The following is a 19220-nucleotide window of genomic DNA, read 5'->3' as shown; positions in this document are numbered from 1 at the left end:
TAGTGGGTTTTTTTTTAGTAGATCTAAAGAATTATTTATATATTTATAGAATTATATATATATTTTTTATAACTAACCTTGATTTTAATTCTCAATGCTACTGAGATCAGTTTCAATGATTCAATTGATGAAATCTTTTATATGACTTGAGACCAGTCCTGGATCGTGTTTCCCCCCCCCCAAGGCCTTCAGTGATGTTCCACCTAAACCAATCCACCTATTAATCCCGTCATTATGACCCACGTCTGTAGAAATCATCAGTGCTATAGAGAAGTGCAGTAGAACAGAGCGCTGCATCACACACAGGATCTTAAACAGAGAGAATGAATCACTAAAGCAAGAAACCCAATGAACACAATTCAACACGTCTCCTTTCACTGTAGCCACAGCTGCACCTCCACATACATCTTAAAATGACTCGTGCATTTATGATTTTTTTTATTGTTTTTGTGCAAATACGACAGGAAGGAAAAGCCAAAAGTACATAAAAAAGCAATTCTCTTCTTTCCTCTCTTCCGTCAGTTATTATGGGGAAAAAAAAGTCAATATCAAATCCACATGAATAGAATTAAGGTTTTGCTACAGATGCGGGTTGCGAGCTCTGACTGGTGACACTCTCCGACCATCCAATCAAAGGACGTGAAAATGCTGACGTTATTTGTTTCGTCAACTCAAAATCTGATTGGTTACAGTGACGGCTTCATTCTCATGTATTTAAAGCTACATAAATTTATACTCCTGGAAGCAGCACAAGCAAAAGAAACACTGAAGTGAAGAGAATAGACTATCGGGAATAATTTAATACAGATTTATTTCACATTACTGTAAATCAGTTATTCTGGTAGTGTTTAGATTAGATTAGATAAGATTAGATTAGATTAGATTAGATTCAACTTTACTGTCATTACACATGTACAAGTACAAGGCAACGAAATGCAGTTTAGGTCGAACCAGAAGTTCAATAGCAGCAAAGGCAGGATATACAGTGTTTATATAAGTTACATGAATTAAATAAAATGGTATCGGTTGGTAATGGTTTAGTTCAGCAGAAAAGGTTTTTCTGGCCCTGATGGCCTGCCACGTTTTTTTTCTTTCTTTCTTTTCTGTTTTCGTCCTGGAAGATCTAGAATGATGCATATTGGGATGCAATTTCCCCCCAGAGTGATTACTCCCAATTCTCAAACCTGTAGTTGAGCCTCAATTTTCCTCCCATGAACCATCTGAGGAAATCCTATTCCAGCACAATACGGTGAAAGTATTCTATAAATGGTGTCGCTAAAAAAAGGAACAAGGTGCCTGATTACTGACACTAAAGCAGTATGAGGTGGGGGACGACTGCCATTTTATTCAGACCATCGGATCTGAAATGAGAAATCTGCTTAGCATTAATCAATCAGGAACGTTTTCTTCAGCTCTGTAGCTTTGTGCTGCTAACAAAACTCCTCATGCTAGGTTTTATGTTTAGCAGAACAGTAACCTCTGTGCAAAAATGATCTTAGCAAGTGAAAATAGCTTTAAGGGAGGCAAATGCATCAGAATTCCACATTATAAGGTGATAGGAAACCCAATGTACATTTTTAACCATTTTCAACCTATTTCAAGCGATTTCCGCTCATGCTCTTGAAAAGTCCTTGACATATTGCAAGAAAAGTTATATTTTAAGCATATTTTTTTAAAAAGCAGCTGCCAAATGAAAAAGAAAACGAATTAATATCCAGAATCATCGGATTGAATCATCTTATATCTGCTTTCTTCTTATCTGTGAATGGGAATGAACACTTGAATTTGACGGGTTGCCAGATATTTCTTCATTATAACTTCATTAGCTTGACGTCTAATGCTAGATTTGCGTCACACAATATCGGTATCAACGCATCCCCTAATCCTTAAACACCGTATCACCACACGCTCTGAAGTTCTCTATATACACAGTTTATTATCCTTCCTTTCATTTCTCAGACTCTTTTATTTCCGAGCAAGCTACTAGCGAGCCAATTTCAGATAAAACATCTGGCTCCAGGGTGTAACAGTGGCTCAGTGCTGGGATTTGGACCAGTCCAGGACCTTAAAAACAGAGCGAGTTCATTATAAAACACAATAAAGTATTACTTTCTGCTTCTTAGCGTTCCTGGAGTCATGTGACACTTCGGGGAGCCAGGAATTGACCACTGCGGTACAATTGTACAATTAGATGTGCGTTTTTTGCATGAAGGCAGTTATTAAGCCGTCTGAGAGAGCTGTGTGTGTGTGTGTGTGTGTGTGTGTGTGTGTGTGTGTGTTAATTAATAATGACTGGTTCTGCTGAGAGCTTTTATATTACCACTGATTAAGATTTGTTTGGTGGTTAAAGCCCTTAATGGTAATCTGGACACTTGTGTCTTCGCCTATGAGCAACTTTTCATGTAAAGACTTCGTTTGTAGTCTTTCCCACAATGTGTGTGTGTGTGTGTGGGGGGGGGATATGAAGAGAGTATGGCGGTGTTTTATAGTGTGTGTCTCAGATTTTATACTCAGAACCCAAATTAGTCCACATTTTCTCCAAATAACCTGAGATTTGCCCACAAAAACTTTGCATGGGAATGATCATAACCTGGACAACTCAAATCAGAAACACTAACTTTCTTTCGGCTTCTCCCATTAGGGGGCGCCACAGCGGACCATCCGCATGTTTGATTTGGCACATGTTTTTACGCTGGATGCCCTTCCTAACACAACCCTCCCCATTTATCCAGGCTTGGGACCGGCACTAAGGCTTGTGCAACCCTAATGGATGGGGTTGGTTCCCTGACCGGGGGCTACAGCGGTGAGAGCGCCGCATCCTAACCACTAGACCACCAGGGAACTCAAATCAGAAACACTGCCTTACATTTTCATATATTTTTGTCCATGAATGTGTATTATTCCCAATAGTCATTAATTTCATCGCATTTCTCGAATTCTATCCAATCAGATTCCAGCCTTCACGTCACATGTTTCCATCAGAAATGAACAGCACTGTGGGCTCTTAGTAGCTTCAAATCCATGTTGCTTGAAACTGTTGCTGTAACCAATCAGATTTTGAGTTGCTGACTCCAGCAACGTTACTTTTAAAAGTAACGCATTACAATATTGAGTTACTCCCCAAAAAATAACTAATTACGTTACTTAGTTACTTTTTATGGAAAGTAGTGCGTTATATTACTTTTGCGTTACTTTTGCGTTACTTGTATCTCTTTCACGCCTTACAGGTGTAACAGGTGTAATATAGATCATTGTCATTAAGAAAGAAGTTATATTAGGGCAAAAGACATTTCTTAAACATTTAAAAAACATTTTAAACATGTTCAGCTTCAAACATTCTGAACGCTTTTACAAAGTTCGCGCTTTTATCAGTGACCGTGGCAGTTTATCTTCCCACAAAGAGCAAACGAGCTGTGAATTTGCTCTCTCTCTCTCTCTCTCTCTCTCTCTCTCTCTCTCTCTCTCTCTTTCTCTGCTGTGATGGCATCGTACATGTGTCTCCCACGGAGAACTTTTATTCTGAGCAGTCCATAGAGCTGCAGTGGTGGAAAGTTGGCAAAAGTTTTCTATATTTCTGTCTCCATTTCCATATATGCAACATTATACACACACACACACACACACACACACACACACACACATCTGTAGTGCTGTGCTTTGCATGCAGATGTTTTTTTTTTTGAAGTGGTATTTTTTGCAGTTGACAAGAGCTTTTCACCAACACATAATCTACACTTAACCATTATTCCTTTCTCCTTCACTATTTCAATATAATAAAAACACTTCCATCACAGTAATGTAATGCTCTGGTTTGCCTTCTCCGCTTCTGACCAGCTTCTGTTCCCGCGGCTCGCACGTATGAGTGCGTGATTCTACGTGACTACGTTCATTTTAATTCAGTATTTATTTTTTTATGCAAAATAATTTAACTGAAAAGTAACTCACATTACTTTTTTAAAAAGTAACTCAGATATTAATGTGTAAATTTATAAAATAACGCGCTACTTTACTCGTTACTCCAGAAAAGTCATATTATTACGTAACGCACCTTACTTGTAACGCGTTACCCCCAACACTGCTGGAGATGATGTATGAGGGTGGTGCAGTTGCGGCTCCAGTGAAAGGAGACGTGTTGATTTGTGTTCATTGGTTTCTTGCTTTTTGCAGCGCTCTGTTCCACTTCTCTATAATACTGATGATTTCTATAGATGGGGGGTCATAATGATGGGATCAGGAGGTGGATTGATTCAGACAGGACACCACTGAAGGTCTGGGGGAGGGGCATGTACCGCCTCATACTGATATTAATTCTTTTGAGAAATTCAGTTCTGTAAGTGTCTCCTTTCAGAAGAATCCTGTGATTAGTTCATTTTGAACCATTATATATTTTTAAATGAATCAGAAATAACGAGTTTCCCCAGAAAGCGATTTGCTCTCAGAAGTAATCACATTAAACAAATTGCTTTTTTATATTTGACTAATCAGCCGACTCACTGAGCGATTTGTTCATTAAGTCAGTAAGGATCGTTAATTGTAAATTGAGGGCGGAGCCACATGGAAACAAGAGTGTGTGTGTGTGTGTGTGTAGGTAATGTGTAAAAAAAAATCATTAAATACGGAATATTTAATTGACTTAAATAAATGAAACCAAGTTTCATTAGAATCTGTCAAATCCATACACTCTTCATTCACTCTTTATAATCCACACACATTGTCTGAAAGTCTACAAACTTTTACTTAAAATATCTCATAGGGGAAGACGCAAGTGTCCCGTTTACCTTTTGCCTGCTTTCCGTTTGTCCTCCTCTCTACTAGCGACAAGCAAAATCTCCATAGTTTATCCACAGAAAACAGAATCGAGTCGTTCGTCTCAGGAGTCCTCTGGTCATGTGACTCGCTTTGATGCTACACAATGCAATCGTTTGTTTTGTTTTTTTGTCCGGATCTTTACATTATTGTTACTGTAATTATGGGAGTCACATGATAACGAACGGACCAGAGGAGGTCAGAGGTGAAACTCCTCATTCTGTGTATTATAATTAACTGCACTGGGATATTTTCATTATTGGATCTACAGTTAAAGTTGGTGTATGAAGACGTGTTGGAGGATCTGATTATTACAAATTTATTTAATTTATTTTTTACATTTTGTCGAACGAAATTCAAAGAACCGAGTCACTAAAATGATCTAAAAAAATAACTAAAATGGACGATTTGTTTATTTTGATCAAAATTTATCAAGCATAATTTTTTCATGTTTATTATAAATGGCTCCATTATTCAATTTTAATAAAGATAAGATTAATAAGATTAAAATTTTGATAAAGATGAGAGTTTTAAAAAAAAATGAAAATGTCAATAAAAATACATATTAAGTTACAAATGAATTGAAATTAAACTTGTAGCATTTCAGTAAAATAGATAATGCAAAAAATAATGAAATTATTATTATTATTATTAATTATTATTATTGTTGCACTTAAATTATTGCCCATAATTGGTCAATATATAAACATTATATACGTGTGGCTGAAAAATCTATAATTATATCTATATCTTTTATAACTATATTGTGGTCCAGCTGTTTAACCCTCAAAGGGCCTTGCTCAGGGGCCCAGGAGTGGCAGCTTGGTGTGGCTGGGATTTGAACTCATAACCTTCAGGACCTTCACAACCCTATCATTGCAATGTGCCTTTAATCCATATTGTTTTTTTTTTACATCTATTTTTGGTTTTCTTTTACTTGTACTGATTATTTTCAGAATTAGAAAATATAGTTTTTTCAATGCAGATGAAAAACACTGAAAATGTCAAGTAAATCAGAAAAAAGTAAAATAAATAAAGAAGTTAAAGCAGAGCTCCAGACGTCTGCTTCCTGCAGTGAAAAAGAAAAAGAAAGCTGACCTAATGAAATGTGAAGGAAAAGACTGTCGGAGATTGTGGGCCACATCTCTGAGCATTAGGACGTGGTGTTTTCGTGACTCATCCTCAGTCCTCGTCTCTGCTGTCACTCAGCCGTCACATTTGATCGGGTTCGTAAGGATCGTTGAGGAACCTCTGCTTCGGACAATGAATAATTGAACGCTTGGGCGTCGATATCTCTCCGGTCTCGCTAACGCTGCAGAACACTGGAGCAGAAAGAAGTGTCAAGAAACGTTTTCACTGCTCATTGATTACGACGCTTCATTAGTGCCGCGGAGAGGCGAAGGAGACTCGCAGAGCCACGGCCTGCATAATTCCAACGCAGGAAACAGCTCTGTGTCCCAAATGCCCGGCGTCGAAGGAAAAAAAATCTCTTTATGTTCGTGAAAACGAAATTTCAATGGGTCTCGCTCTGGGTTGCAGATCAGAAGGTCAGGGATACGAACCCCAGTATCGTCAAGCTCCCACTATTGGGCCCCTGAGCAAGGCCCTTATGCATGTCTAATCCTGCGCTCTGACCCATTTCAAGTTATAATTCGTTTTCACAGGTGGCTTTTTTTCCTCTTATAAAACATTAGGTTGCCAGTCTAGTCATTTCTACCCATGTCTAGTTACAATTCGTTTCCTAGATGTGTTGTATTACTCTTATACCATATCAGGTTGCCAGTGTGCTCATTTCTACCCATTTCTAGTTACAATTCATTTCCGAGATGGGTTTTATTCCACTTATACTTCAGCAGGTTGCCAGTCTAGTCATTTCTACCCATTTTAGTTACAATTTGTGTGTATTTGAACTTGAAGCCTCCTGGTAGAACGTCTGGTTTTCTACATTTTTGTGATCCATTTGAACCCTGAGCTATAACTCTGTACATGACCTGGTTCCTCAGGGTTTCTCTCTCTCTCTCTCTCTCTCTCTCTCTCTCTCTCTCTCTCTCTCTCTTTCTCTCTCTTTCACACACACACACACACACACACACACACACACACACTCACTCCTTTCTCTCTCTCTCTCTCTCTCTCTCTCTCTCTCTCTTTCACACACACACACACACACACACACACTCACTCCTTTCTCTCTCTCTCTCTCTCTCTCTCTCTCTCTCTCACACACACACACACACACACACACACACACACACACACACACTCACTCCTTTCTCTCTCTCTCTCTCTCTCTCTCTCTCTTTCACACACACACACACACACACACACACACACACACACACACACACACACACACACACACACACACACACACACTCTCTCTCTCTCTCTCTCTCTCTCTCTCTCTCTCTCTCTCTCTCCACACACACACACACACACACTCTCCTCCTTTCTCTCTCTCTCTCTCTCTCTTTCTCACAGACACACACACACACACACACGCCATTTTCTCTCTTTCTCTCTCTCTCTCACTCTTTTTCACACACACACACACACACACACACACACACACACACATACAGAAAACACACACACTACAATGTCTAAGTTGTAATGTTGTGTAGATGTGTAGTTGTGATGTGAAGTTCTGATGTGTAGTTGTGATAATGTATAGTTGTGATGTGATGTGTAGATGGTAGTTGTGTAGCTGTGTAGTAGTGATGTGATGTGTAGTTGTGATGTTATGTTGTGTAGTTATGATGTTGTGTAGGTATGCTGTGATGTTGTAAGGTGTAGTTGTTGTGTAGATGTGCAGTTGTGTAGTTATGATGTGTAGTGATGTATAGTTGTGTAGATGTGTAGTTGTGGTGTGTATTTATGATACGTTGTGATGTGTAATTGTTGTGATGTTCTTATGTGTAGTTGTGTAGGTGTTGTTTTATGTTGTGTAGTTATGATCTGAAGATGTGATTAGTAAGTATGTTGTCATGTCGTGATGTGTAGTTGTGGAGATGTGTAGTTGTGGAGATGTGTAGTTGTGATGTGTAGTTATGATGTGAAGTTGTGATGTTGTGTAGCTGTGTAGTTATGATGTGTAGTTATGATGTGAAGTTGTGTTGTGAAGTTGTGTTGTTGTGTAGTTGTGATGTGAAGTTGTGTTGTGAAGTTGTGTTGTGAAGTTGTGTTGTTGTGTAGATGTGTAGATGTGTAGTTATGATGTGAAGTTGTGATGTTGTGTAGATGTGTAGTTGTGATGTGTAGTTATGATGTGAAGTTGTGTTGTGTAGATGTGTAGTTGTGATGTAGTTATGATGTTGTTGTGTTGTTGTGTAGATGTGTAGATGTGTAGTTATGATGTGAAGTTGTGATATTGTGTAGATGTGTAGTTATGATGTGAAGTTGTGTTGTTTTGTAGATGTAGTTGTGATGTGTAGTTATGATGTTAAGTTGTGTTGTTGTATAGATGTGTAGTTATGATGTTAAGTTGTGTTGTTTTGTAGATGTGTAGTTGTGATGTGAAGTTATGTGTAGATGTGTAGTTATGATGTGAAGTTGTGTTGTTGTGTAGTTGTGATGTGTAGTTATGATGTGAAGTTGTGATGTTGTGTAGATGTGTAGTTATGATGTTAAGTTGTGTTGTTGTATAGATGTGTAGTTATGATGTTAAGTTGTGTTGTTGTAGATGTGTAGTTATGATATAAAGTTGTGATGTTGTGTAGATGTGTAGTTATGATGTGAAGTTGTGATGTTGTGTAGATGTGTAGTTATGATGTGAAGTTGTGTAGATGTGTAGTTATGATGTTAAGTTGTGTTGTGTAGATGTGTAGTTATGATATACAGTTGTGATGTTGTGTAGATGTGTAGTTATGATGTGAAGTTGTGATGTTGTGTAGATGTAGTTATGATGTGAAGTTGTGATGTTGTGTAGATGTGTAGTTATGATGTAAGTTGTGATGTTGTGTAGATGTGTAGTTATGATATAAAGTTGTGATGTTGTGTAGATGTGTAGTTATGATGTGAAGTTGTGATGTTGTGTAGATGTGTAGTTATGATGTGAAGTTGTGATGTTGTAGATGTGTAGTTATGATGTGAAGTTGTGATGTTGTGTAGATGTGTAGTTATGATGTGAAGTTGTGATGTTGTGTAGATGTGTAGTTGTGATGTAGTTATGATGTGAAGTTGTGATGTGTAGATGTGTAGTTATGATATACAGTTGTGATGTTGTGTAGATGTGTAGTTATGATGTGAAGTTGTGATGTTGTGTAGATGTGTAGTTATGATGTGAAGTTGTGATGTTGTGTAGATGTGTAGTTATGATGTGAAGTTGTGATGTTGTGTAGATGTGTAGTTATAATGTGAAGTTGTGTAATTATATTGTGATGTGTAGTTGTGATGTTGTGTAGTTAAGAGGGATTGTAATTGTTGACACATGTCACCTGACCTGAGAGAGAAACATTTTAGAATTTCGAAGTCCAGATCTGTTTTTGGTGCATCAAAGATTTACAGGAAGGATGAGAACTTACAGGTACAGTATCTCTCTCTAAACACACACACACACACACACACACACACACACACACACACACACACACACACACAAGCTACAGCGTGGATTTCAAAAAGGATTATACGACCAAGAGCATAGAAACTCAGCAGAAGTGAAATCATCTCCAGATCTTTAAGCAGTTCCTGGAGGTCAATAATCAGAGCACAAAAACTCATTACAGTCACAGCGACTGTTCTTCAGTCTACAGGAAACTATCAGTGATACAAGCAACAGATTTTTATAAATGAATGGAGGGATGGAGGGATGGATGAATAAATAAATGAATGAATACATTATCAGAAAGTGTAAAGAAGCTCACCTTGAGGCTCGGATCATCTCAGCGCGGATGAATGGTGGAATTTTCACATCTCCATCATTACCTTCACTCAACATCTCCGTTCTTCACGGATCAGATTTATTCCCACTCCGGGTGAAAAACAAGAAGGAAAAGGAGAAGAAGCGCATTATAAGCGAAGGATCAGCTGCCTGTGTGTGTGTATGTGTGTGTGTGTGTGTGTGTGTGTGTGTTTAGTATTCAGTCTTCTGCAGGAGACTCTCATGAAGATCGGTTCTCCTATCAGTGCGGCGCGCACCCGTGTCTGTTCGTGTGTGTGCGCGCATTTGTGCGCGTGTGTGAGAGAGAGTGTGCGTGTGAGAGAGAGAGAGAGAGAGAGAGGAGAGTGTGTGTGTGTGTGTGTGTGTGCGCGTGTCTCTCGCGCTAGCACCCAGCAGCTCGGTTAATAGCCCGTGATCAGACGGCGCGTGCGGCTCTGCACAGCTCATTGGATGATCGGACCTCGTCTGAATGTATGATTTCGCCTCCTACACACTCAGACACGATCAGATCAGATCAGATGAGAGATCGGAGTGGAAGAAGGACATGGACACTCAGGGAAATGGCACGAGCTCTGGTGTTAAAAGTTTTGACCTATTAGAGTTACAGCGATGGGCGTGGCCTGTGTGTGTGTGTGTGTGTGTGTGTGTGTGTGTGTGTGTGTGTGTGTGTGTGTGTGTGTCGTGCAATTCCAAAACGATCTATTATTTTTCTTCAACGAATCTGACATGAAAGAAAAGAAGCTGCAGGAGGATAGAAAATACACAAAATGCGGCGCTGATGGAAAACTGAAAAAGTCTGAAGACGAGAAAAAGAAGGAGGACAAAAAGGGTACAAAAAATAAATACAAGCACAGGGAGGAAAGTGTAAAAGTGGAGTTAGAAAAAAAAAAGCGCAGCAGCAAAGAAAAAAAAAGAAAGAAAGAACGAACGATGGATGGACAGAAAGTGTAGAAAAAAAGTGCAGCAACAAAGAAAGAAAGAAGGACACAAAGAAAAAGCCAAAAATGTAGTGTCGAAGAAAACGAAAGAGAAATGCGAGCACAGAAAGTGAAGAAAAAGAAAGAAGGAAAGGAATAGGAGGGGTGCCAATAGTTTTGGAGCTGCCTGTATTTGTACGCTGTGAGTGCACATGGGTTCTGGATAAAGGTGTGAGTGAATAAATGAGAAGTGCGAAGGACAAAACGTGACTGTAGAATAAAAAAGCTGAAACGTATTTATTTATTGTGTGTGTGTGTGTGTGTGTGTGTGTGTGTGTGTGTGTGTATTTGTGTTTAACATGAACACGTTTGTAAGGCAGAGCTTTGCAGCCTTTTATTTATATTATTTATCTGTTTTGAGTTCAGCAGGCTTCGAATGACGTCATCATCTCCTCCACTCTGCTGTGACTCATGACTAATGCTCTAACACTGACATCACCATCATCATCACTATCATCATCATCATCATCATCATCACCATCATCATCATCACCCAGATGAAGATTTTCTCAGATGCAGGCAGGTGAAATCTTTCCTCTGTGTGGTTTTATGGTAAGTGAGTGTAAATGCTGTAAGCACAGTGTCAGTTTGGTCGTCCTGCTCCACTGTACAGGAGACGACATTCCATAACGTCTGAAACACGTGAACCACGGCTCCGACTCATTTTTCATCCTGAGCCGAGGAAAGCAAAGAGCAGGAAGTGTCTCTAGCAGAGCGTGTAATAGCCTGTGAGAGGAACACATTAGGAGACGGACTGTCACTTTTATTACGCCGCTCATGATCCAACACCAAACCCAGCATACTGACCTGAGGGACACCAGATACTAACACCAGACAAAAGCAGGATAGAAGGAAGGAATGAGGGAGGGAAGAAATAAGAGAATGAAGGGAGGTGGGAAAGAAAGAAAGAAAGAAAGAAAGAAAGAAAGAAAGAAAGAAAGAAAGAAAGAAAGAAAGAAAGAAAGAAAAAAAGGAAGGAAGGAATAAAAGGAGGAAGGAAGGAAAAAAGGAGGGAATGAATGAATGAATGTCCAGCTGACAGATCACAATACCCGGAAGTTTGTTTTGTAATGATCTTTCTTTCTTTCTTTCTTTCTTTCTTTCTTTCTTTCTTTCTTTCTTTCTTTCTTTCTTTCTTTCTTTCTTTCTTTTATTAGTTTGATAAATGACACAAGGCCCAGCATACTGACCTGGGGGACACCTTATCCTAGCATTAAATTAAGGAAGGAAGGAATAAGGGATGGATGGATGGAAGGAAGGAAGGAAGAAAAGAGGAAAAGATAGAACAAATGATGAATGTCAGATTTGTATAAAAGAAAGAAAGAAAGAAAGAAAGAAAGAAAGAAAGAAAGAAAGAAAGAAAGAAAGAAAGAAAGAAAGAAAAATGTCTGACAGCCATTTTCATTAAAGTTCACATGGCCCAATAAAAAATTACAGTTGTATTATCCTTCCTTCCCTCCTCTTTAAATTTCTTTATTTAAGGGGGAGGGTTTTATGATCTGTGATAGAACTGACACAAGGCCCAGCATGCCGACTTGAGGGACACCTTATACTATCATAAAAAAAAAGGAAGGAATGAAGGAAGGCGTGGCAAAGAAAAGACTAACAGAGAAACTCCATGAACCAGTTAGCTAGTTCTCAGGTTGCCAGGTAATGCAAGAACTCTCCACAGTAACAGCCACAGGTTCGAGTGTAACATGATGCTCCCACTACCATGCTTCACTGGTTCCTTTTTGAAATTCAGGTGCAAGTATGATGCTTGTTGTTTTGCTTAAACATCCAGACACACACACACACACACACACACACACACACACACACACACACGTGTTCCATTCGGCCTGAACATCTCAAAAGTGCTGCCCTCAGATTAAAGCAGTCGTTAGCTTTCAGGTGTTCTCTTTACATAAACTCCAGTAATATATCTGCCCTCGCGGCGCTCGTCCTGTCTGAGACATGAGGCCAGAGACACCTCCAGGCATCACTCAAGCTCCTGATCTGATCCAACGTCCAATTTGTTTGCTACAGAGCAGTAAAGCTGTAAATGAATATGTTCTAGGCATATTTCCCTCCTGTTTATCTGGGAATACAGATCAGGCTCTTAATGCTAATTTCATGCAAAGTTCTTTGCGCTCTCTCACCCTCAGAGTAGGCCAAAGAGGATTTAACACTGATACAGTCCTGTGATGGAAGCAGCATTAAGAGCAGCTGTGATGAACTAGCTGGGGAAATAAACAGGTCTGATATATTAAGGCTGGTTATAATGCTGTATGACACCTCTATAAGCCCCTTTTCACATCATATTACCAGGCGCCGGGTTTAAAGCCAAATATGACATCATGTAGGCCAAAATATTCAAATCATAACAGCTTTTTACTTAGGGGTGATGTTCATAAGGCTACATTACGCCTTCAGGTTTAAATATATATGTAGCTCTTGTGTCTCCTTATAGACACCATCTTCCACTAAAATGTTATCTTGCTCCTGGCAACAATTGATACAGATATATTCATAGAGTTTTTTCTTGAGGTTTGAAAGCAGGTATGTCAACTGTCATGAAAGACTTATGTAGGTCTTGTGTAGCCTTATAAACCCAACTCCTAAGGGAGGTGTTATTCAGCTTCTCATATGTTTGCCTATATTTGTATAGATACACAATGGAGTATTTAGTTAAGGTTTGAGAGAAAGTAGAATGTTAGCACTGAGGAAGGCCTTACGTAGGGTTTATTTAGCATTCTTAACACCATACTTCATTGAAATGATATCCTGCTTTTAATGTACAGTATATTAATACAGATCAATATACTGTAAGATCAATAGACAGTCACCTGTGAGGGGGGTTACGGATGTCTTGTGTAGCTTTTTGAACCCTTTTTTTAGACTATAAAAACAGAGTATATTATGGAGTATTTAGTTTTAGGTTGTGAAAGCAGGTACTGTATGTCAATTGTGAGGAAAGTCTTATGTAGGTCTTGTGTGGCCTTATAAACACCACACTTTATTGAGGTTTTATCATACTTTTGGTTTATATCGATACAGATATACAGTATTCTAGAGTAGTTGGCTTTAGTATGACACCAGGTATGTCAGCTGTGTGTAAGGGCTTATGTAGTGTTTTTGTACACTTATAAGCACTTAAGTAAAATGCTATGTTGGCATCTACAGATACATGAGTTATGTCAGGTGCATAGAAGGGCTTGTAGGTGTTGTGTAGTCTTATAAACACCACATACATCATCAAGAATTAGGCCTCATGATGGAGGCAGTGGAGCAGAAACAGCAGGTTGAACAATGGGAAAAGTCGAGCAGAAATGTCTGCACTGCAGAGCAACAAATACAAAAAGAGCAAAGCGATTTGTATGAGGTCAAACCTACTGCATGTATCATTAGCTCAGGGCCTCAACGGTGCAAAACGAAGGCAAATAAGCGTTTTACTCCGAACTTCCGGACAGCATTTGCGCTCATTCCCTACGGCAAACAAGGCGTGCTGGAGGTGTTAGTAAAAGTTCTGAGTTCGGAAAGCTTTTCCTCAGAAGAGTCGAAACCATGACGATCCATCCTCACCTCACATCCTACAGAGTCAGTTTTATTACCACCTTTCAAACACATTCCATCAAACGAGAAATAAAACGCCAAAACAAACAAGACGCAACAAGTCTGAGCCTTTAACACGAGTAAACACCATAAACACGCATAAACAACATGACGAAGGATGCGTTTTTGAAGCCGTCGTGCCGCAAAGTCTTTTTCTTCTTACGCATATCTCTCATTCGCAGCCGTCTGTTTCTCTCAGACGTCTGGCCAAAATCTGCTCTGAATTACCCAAAAACCTGCAACGCAGTTAGTGCTGCGACTCCGCCACCACGCTGAACCCTGTTCTGGAGAATGTTCAGTCTGCTCAGGGAACCTTTGATGTGAAAAGTTATCTGGCTGCTGCATGAGTTGAGAAGAAACCTGGCAGAAGGTGATGGGTGTTCCTCAAATTTCCTGGTTCTTCTCTGTCTAAGGTATTCAAAGGAAAGCACCTGCAAAATACGGTTTTCCAAGATGCTATCACTATATACAGTATATAAGGTTCATCTATCTGGAGGAAAGTTTGATCGGTCTACGAACGGGTTCCTTATCTACCTCTATTTATTTATTACAGAGTTGTTCATCCTGTGAGAACCCTACAACAGGTTCCTACAAAACTAAAAGAAAACTTTAAAGAAACCTATACTATACAGTATGTCTTAATGCTGAAGGGTTCTTCACGTGTCCCTCATAGAAGAACTAATATCAAACATATACGACTGAGCAGCAAAGGTTCTAAATATACACTTTTATGAAACCTTCTAAGAACCATTTTTTTAATCAAGCATCTCTTGAACGTTGGAAGCAAGAAACGGGTTCAGAATGCTTTTGTGGTGAAGGTGACCACGCTGATGATGATGATGATGAAGATGATTGTCCCCAGATGTTTTTCAGCTTTAGATAAGGGTGTCCTCAGTTTATGCATGTGTGTGTGTGTGGGGGGATGATGAATAACATTTGCATGCTTGAAGGCAGACATTGTAACGAAGGTTCTTGGAAAGGATCCACTTTGCTCCTGCACACTCACCTCATTAAGCATTACATCTCCTTTATACGCTGCGGGGACACGACGGCACTCGAGCTCGAATTTCAGACACTCGTCTCACAGCAGGCTGCCGCCGGTTCTCCTCGCTGTTCTAATGAAAAGTGCTTCTTGGACAGCTGGTTATTTCTCCGGGTCCAGGAGGAGAATCTGCAGAACAGAACAGGATGCATTGTTTGGAAATATGCTGATGTAAGAATATGCGTGAAGTCAGAACAAATCTCACTGTAGGGACTGGTTTTATTAATCAATATTAATTTATGTGATCAGTTCTGAATAATATTTAGAGTCGGAATCAAAGTATAAATGCAGCAGAAAAGGGGAGAGAGTGTGGCCAGGGGTCAGAGGAGTTCAGGTACCTAGGGTCAACAATGAGTTTATTAGAGGGACAGCGCATGTAGGATGTTTTGGAGACAAGGTGAGGGAGGTGAGATTGAGATGATTTGGACATGTGCAGAGGAGGGACATGGGGTATATCAGTAGGAGAATGCTGAGGATAGAGCCACGAGGAAAGAGGAAAAGAGGAAGACCAAGAAGGAGGTTTATGGATGTGGTGAGGGAAGACATGCAGGTAGTTGGTTTGAAAGAGGCAGAAGTAGAGGACAAGGGGGTGTGGAGACGGATGATCCGCTGTGGAGACCCCTAATGGGAGAAGCCGAAATAAGAAGAAGAATGCCACATGGTATCAGGTTTGATTTGTCAATTGAATAAATAGATAAAAAAATAAAAACATTATATGATAAATAGACAAATAAAATAATATAATGACAGTTAAATGTTGGGGGAGGGGTGTGTGTGATCATTAAGTTCTGTTCTGGTGCAAAATGCAATTCTTCATCTCTCACAGAACACAGAGCTTCTCTACAGGACCACACAGCTTCATATATCTTCACATCCCCCCGTCAAAACATTAAAACCAACCAAAATTGTGTGGCACTCAGCATTTTGTGTTATTTGTTTTTTTTTTCTGTTCAGGTATATTGCAATTTTTGTCTGCCCAAAAATAATTATATATATATATATATATATATATATATATATATATATATATATATATATATATATATATATATACAGTACAGACCAAAAGTTTGGACACACCTTCTCATTCAAAGAGTTTTCTTTATTTTCATGACTATGAAAATTGTAGATTCACACTGAAGGCATCAAAACTATGAATTAACACATGTGGAATTATATATGGAATTATATACATAACAAAAAAGTGTGAAACAACTGAAAATGTCATATTCTAGGTTCTTCAAAGTAGCCACCTTTGCTTTCATTACTGCTTTGCACACTCTTGGCATTCTCTTGATGAGCTTCAAGAGGTAGTCACCTGAAATGGTCTTCCAACAGTCTTGAAGGTTCCCCGAGAGATGTTTGGCACTTGTTGGCCCTTTTGCCTTCACTCTGCGGTCCAGCTCACCCCTTAACCATCTCGATTGGGTTCAGGTCCGGTGACTGTGGAGGCCAGGTCATCTGGCGCAGCACCCCATCACTCTCCTTCTTGGTCAAATAGCCCTTGATGCCTTCAGTGTGACTCTACAATTTTCATAGTCATGAAAATAAAGAAAACTCTTTGAATGAGAAGGTGTGTCCAAACTTTTGGTCTGTACTGTGTATATATATATATATATATATATATATATATATATATATATATATATATATATACAGTGAGGAAAATAAGTATTTGAACACCCTGTTATTTTGCAAGTTCTCCCACTTAGAAATCATGGAGGGGTCTGAAATTGTCATCGTAGGTGCATGTCCACTGTGAGAGACATAACCTAAAAAAAAAATCCAGAAATCACAATGTATGATTTTTTAACTATTTATTTGTATGATACAGCTGCAAATAAGTATTTGAACACCTGTCTATCAGCTAGAATTCTGACCCTCAAAGACCTGTTAGTCTGCCTTTAAAATGTCCACCTCGACTACATTTATTATCCTAAATTAGATGCACCTGTTTGAGGTCGTTAGCTGCATAAAGACACCTGTCCACCCCATACAATCAGTAAGAATCCAACTACTAACATGGCCAAGACCAAAGAGCTGTCCAAAGACACTAGAGACAAAAGTGTACACCTCCATAAGTCTGGAAAGGGCTACGGGGAAATTGCCAAGCAGCTTGGTGAAAAAAGGTCCACTGTTGGAGCAATCATTAGAAAATTGAAGAAGCTAAACATGACTGTCAATCTCCCTCGGACTGGGGCTCTATGCAAGATCTCACCTCGTGGGGTCTCAATGATCCTAAGGAAAGGTGAGAAATCAGCTAGTCAATGACCTGAAAAGAGCTGGGACCACCATTTCCAAGGTTACTGTTGGTAATACACTAAGACGTCATGGTTTGAAATCATGCATGGCACGGAAGGTTCCCCTGCTTAAACCAGCACATGTCCAGGCACATCTTAAGTTTGCCATTGACCATTTGGATGATCCAGAGGAGTCATGGGAGAAAGTCATGTGGTCAGATGAGACCAAAATAGAATTTTTGGGTCATAATTCCACTTAACTTGTTTGGAGGAAGAAGAATGATAAGTACCATCCCAAGAACACCATCCCTACTGTGAAGCATGGGGGTGGTAGCATCATGCTTTGGGGGTGTTTTTCTGCACATGGGACAGGGCGACTGCATTGTATTAAGGAGAGGATGACCGGTGCCATGTATTGCGAGATTTTGGGGAACAACCTCCTTCCCTCAGTTAGAGCATTGAAGATGGGTCGAGGCTGGGTCTTCCAACATGACAATGACCCGAAGCACACAGCCAGGATAACCAAGGAGTGGCTCTGTAAGAAGCATATCAAGGTTCTGGCATGGCCTAGCCAGTCTCCAGACCTAAACCCAATAGAGGATCTTTGGAGGGAGCTCAAACTCCGTGTTTCTCAGCGACAGGCCAGAAACCTGACTGATCTAGAGAAGATCTGTGTGAACGAGTGGGCCAAAATCCCTCCTGCAGTGTGGGCAAACCTGGTGAAAAACTACAGGAAATGTTTGATCTTTGTAATTGCAAACAAAGGCTACTGTACCAAATATTAACATTGACTTTCTCAGGTGTTCAAATACTTATTTGCAGCTGTATCATACAAATAAATAGTTTAAAAATCATACATTGTGATTTCTGGATTTTCTTTTTTAGATTATGTCTCTCACAGTGGACATGCACCTACGATGACAATTTTAGACCCCTCCATGATTTCTAAGTGGGAAAACTTGCAAAATAGCAGGGTGTTCAAATACTTATTTTCTTCACTGTATATATATATATATATAATTATAAATACTTAAAACCAAGAATGAAACACTGAAGAGTAAAAGTCTCATTAAAAGGAACTTAAAATACGTTTTAAAAGCACAGTGACTGTAACCAGGAGCAGTATAAAAGCATTAAAAACTGTTTTTCTCTGTGATCAGAAGGGACAGTCCTGTAAAACATCAGGGTTTAAAATACAAATAAAAGAGTTTACAGAGACGAAGCAGTGTAAAATCCTCCACTGGAGGTCGGCAGTTTTCTTGGTTAACGGTGGTTTGAACAGTGCCTCCACACTGATTTAATATCATTATTAAAACCAAGAACATTTCTCCACTGGGTGTCCACCCTCCCACTCGGTTTATTCTTATTTTAAACCTTAACACAGGCCCTGTAGAGCAGCTTCCCTGTCGTTGTCCTGAAGTTCATCTCCACTTCACCCCTGCACTCCAGGAGGGTAACCTCCACACGGCAGGACCGGTCTTGCTGATTTCATAGTCCTACAGCTGAACAGGCTCCTCTGCTGTTAATGTGGACCTCCAGCAGTGTAGGAGCTGTTAGCCATGCGCAGGGACCAGAGTCCCGTACGTGCGGCCAGGTCCTCCACATTCGACAGGTCTGTCCATGTGATGTTCACCAGCTCACGGAGTGTGACAATCTTTGAGGAGATCAGAGCTCTGGAC

At 39.7% G+C, this 19220-nt stretch overlaps 1 protein-coding gene across 1 annotated transcript in view; it reads right to left on the bottom strand.

The window, feature by feature from the left end:
• syndig1l (synapse differentiation inducing 1-like) overlaps positions 1-10244 on the bottom strand; it is a 38452-nt gene extending 28208 nt beyond the window's left edge. Inside the window, 1 exon segment of the mRNA XM_046836254.1 lies at positions 9672-10244. The gene's annotated coding sequence lies outside the window, so the exon portion shown is untranslated.
• Between the last annotated feature and the right edge of the window lie 8976 nt (positions 10245-19220).

The sequence above is a fragment of the Silurus meridionalis genome, chromosome 23 (assembly GCF_014805685.1).
Source record: "Silurus meridionalis isolate SWU-2019-XX chromosome 23, ASM1480568v1, whole genome shotgun sequence".
Taxonomy (NCBI): Eukaryota; Metazoa; Chordata; class Actinopteri; order Siluriformes; family Siluridae; genus Silurus; species Silurus meridionalis.
The sequence above is the reverse complement of the archived record's forward strand: the minus strand, read 5'-3'. Positions and strand labels throughout refer to the sequence as shown.